Source organism: Helianthus annuus, chromosome 15, assembly GCF_002127325.2.
Source record: "Helianthus annuus cultivar XRQ/B chromosome 15, HanXRQr2.0-SUNRISE, whole genome shotgun sequence".
Classification (NCBI taxonomy): Eukaryota; Viridiplantae; Streptophyta; class Magnoliopsida; order Asterales; family Asteraceae; genus Helianthus; species Helianthus annuus.
Genome location: NC_035447.2, coordinates 98,092,531 through 98,096,336, shown reverse-complemented (window position 1 = coordinate 98,096,336; position 3,806 = coordinate 98,092,531). Strand labels below are relative to the sequence as shown.

At 36.4% G+C, this 3,806-nt stretch overlaps 1 long non-coding RNA gene across 1 annotated transcript; it reads right to left on the bottom strand.

The window, feature by feature from the left end:
* Positions 1-325: 325 nt before the first annotated feature.
* On the bottom strand, positions 326-3,599 carry LOC118487641. Its single transcript, XR_004882332.1, has 3 exons — positions 1,836-3,599; positions 1,258-1,324; positions 326-519 (listed from the first exon to the last, which is right to left on the bottom strand). It is a non-coding gene; the product is annotated as an uncharacterized LOC118487641 (long non-coding RNA).
* Between the last annotated feature and the right edge of the window lie 207 nt (positions 3,600-3,806).

Below are 3,806 nucleotides of genomic sequence, written 5' to 3'. Positions count from 1 at the left end.
CTCCCTTGATATCTTTTCAACACTACCATCAGACTTGATCAAAGTCAATTCATGGGTCTGTTTGTCAGACTTCCACTTCACTATTTTTTTATCTGATTGGTTTCCTGGGAGAAGTTTTATTTTAGAGGAGTTTGGCGATTGAGGCCTGCTTGCCAACTTCTGATATGCTTAAGCAAATTGAGCTTGTAGTTGCAACGAAGCATCATCCAATCCATATCGTAACTGATTTCTGATAGACTCTTTTCTGTGCTCAGCATATGTAACACCCATCTAATTTACTTGAATTTAATAATAGTTAAAACCATTTTAAATAAAAGATGCCTAGTTAACATAGATTTCATAAGTAGCAAAGACCTTAGTCAACTAACGACTAAGTTAAAACATCCAAAAGTTGTTTAACAATTTGTTTACAACCCATAAGCATAATCTATCAAAGTTTAAAACATTGCGGAAGCTTATAAATAGTGTTCGGTTCTTCAAAAGCTAGCTCGATCATCTTCCGGTTAGTTCCAACATCACCTAAGATCAAAACCACAACAAATGTTAGTTTTGATAAAGCTACTATGGATATAAACAAGTTTCAAGGGTCAAACAATCAAAAAATAAAATTTTCTCGGATCAAGGGGGCATCGTGTGACGCCAAGGGCCTAGGCGTCACGCCTAGCCCTGATTTTCACAGACTCTTCGTTCAGTTGATGTTGTATATTCCCAGCTCAAAGTTTAATCAAGTCCCAACTTAAAATAGCCATAACTTATGATCCGTAAGTCCGTTTTTAGTGATTCTTTTTCCTATATGTCTGTAATTTCATTACCAACGTACCTAATACGATAGTCATACCAAAATTTTAATTTACGGACAGAAAGTCTATATGTCGTTATACATTTATTCGACCCATTTCTACTTGACACAATTTACTACCATTTAGCTGGTAAACTTATGATGCTTTATACCCAACATCCCAGGCTTATCATCACTCGCATTTCTTGACCAATCTCATGGCTTAATGCTCTTGTGATTTCCAATACCATTTTGACTCTCTAAAACACTAAAACAACAATTTACACAATTAACTGACCCGTTTGGCTCATCTTATGGAATTCCCCAATATGATGACTACCAAACGATTCTTTATCATTCTTAGACTAGTAATTCAAGTAACGATCATGGTCGCTACAATCAACACCCTATTTATCCTATAATGAGACTTCGCAAAATTTAACAACGATTCATTTAATGTAACGGGTCAAGTTACATACCTTCAAAGTGGACCCTTCAAACGCAAGTTGCCACCGGCTTGTCCGCTTGATGCTTCGGTGTCCTTTCCTATAGAGTTCAATTATGGCATATTTAGAACTCTCTTTAAATCACATATCTCATAATTTGCCGAATCATCGTAATTATGCGTTTTAACTTAAATTCTCAGTTTTAAGCCTTCTTTGAGGCATTTATGCAAACACTTTATGGGCAGATTTTTACATGATTAAATATCAAGTCTCTAGTTTATCACTTAGCCCTAATTTCACATCAATCAACCATTTAACATAATTGTTAGCTTCTATAATTCTGAAATCACTTCAAAATTGTCAAGTTACACTAGAACAATACCCAATTTCCTAGTGTTTATCAATTTCTACATAACCCACTAATCACCTACAATGGTGTTCATAGGTTTCACTAAAATTTCACATGATTTCAGCTTGTGTTTGTCTAGGATTTGTCCCTAGACACTATATAGTTCCTAATTCATCATAAAACAAACATGCATCCAAGAATTTCAGATTTTCCCAATTTCATGAGAGTTTCAAACAGAGAATTAGCACCAAATTTCACATACCTTGTAACCCCCTTGTGATGAGGATCACGAATCTATGTTCAGATTTCGATTTGGGACAGGAATTAGCCTTCAATTGATCAAATTTGTGGAGTTAGGGTTTGGTGAGTGTAGGATCGGATTGCGACCTAAACGAGTCGTTCGGAAGAGCTTAAATCCGTTTCAGAGGCGGAAACAAAGAAACGGACGTGAATACAGCTTGAATCACACTTTAAACCTCTTGTATATTGATTTTACAGCGTTTACAGTTACAAGGAACACCGGCAATACCTCGGTATCAAATCTGGAATCATTACAAATGAAAATGACAACTTGCCTATTTATAATATTGTTGGTTCACTCGAAATGACACTGAACACATAAGCGAACCATATGTATAACCGTAAAAGCGAGCCTCCCATGTTTGCCGTAAAAGCGAACCCACATGTTGACTTAAAAGCGAACCTCCCATGAAGAATAAGCGAACCTATACAATTCTTTTGTCTTTCAAGTGAACCTTCTCATTGGACCATCAAGCCAACCTTTCTATTGGACCTTCACATGTTGACATCTCATTGGACCCTTTAATGGTCCAATCATCAAATGGCCATTTTAATATAATTTCAAATCCTTTGATCTTTGTCGTTTACTTGATTTGGAATATGTAGATGACATGTGATGATGCAATATGTGATGTCATCAATATGATGTCATCATCATATATGATGACATCATGCTTGATCAACACCGCAACGCAACGCAACCCAGACTCGACATTAAACGAAGACGACAGATGACTGCACCAACAGACTCCCCCTCAGATGTTGACGAGTCTTAAGTGTCGAGTCTTCAACAACTTCAGTCTTTATCAGTCTGAACGCTCTCTGAAATATCTCACAGTGTAAGCATCCTCAAGTCTTTCTCTTCTCTTCTCATCATCATCTACAGACTCCCCACGAACAATCTCTACTCAGATGTCTTCAGACTTCCCCTTTCGATATGCTGGGATCGCAGTCTGGCATGTTGAAATCACAAAGTCTTCAGGTATCGGAACCTGGTTCTCTATCACTTAGAAACCTGCACATCCTCTACCTCACAATAAATTGTCTGATGATAACTTGTAAAAATCTAATAAATCACTTGCAGAAGTTATACAATCAAAGAATGATTTTACAATGTTAATCTTTGAAGAACCACTTGAAGATACATCATTTTTATTTTCAAATCAACACACTCTCCCAAACCATTTTTTCATCATGTTTAGCACTCAGAATTTTGAAAATCAACTTTTCAATATCAGTTGTCGAAAATCTTTTTGAATTTTTCAAAAATAATTCTAAAACACACTGAAAATCTTTTTGGATTTTTGACACAAGAGAATTAAAATGCAGTAAAGAAATATTTACAAACATTATTTTTGTGAGTTTGTGTAAGAGGATCATATCAGCTGAAGAGACAAATCACCAACACCGTTAAGGTTGATTTCATTCTAAGTTCTAAACAATTTACCTAGATTGTAAGTATACTGGTCCACTTAAATTTTCACACAAAGTTCTACTGATTCGAGATACGATATTAATGTTTTAAACACTTAAACTTATCCGTGTGTCCCACTACTTGAATATACTCCCGTATTCAGATCCCAATATTCAGTCTTACAGGTGAATATACCACAGATGATATCTGTAAGGGGTTAGGTGCGAAACCGTGAGAGCTCAGGTCAGAACTTCCGTTCAGCAGAGAGATGACAGCTCGACTTTTGGTGGGTCCCCTTTAGAGGTTTTTTTTTTACAACAGCAATGACTATCAATTTTATTGTTTCATCGATTTGCTGAGGGCGGCGCTTTTTCAAGCATTTGCAGAAAGTATTATCCGGGGACTAGGTCAGTACTTCCATACAGCAGAAGTCCCGGGATAATACCCCAGATATCACTGAGCATAAAGACCTAGTATCTCAGAATAAGGGATCTTTCAAACAAGATTTCAGGGGTTACC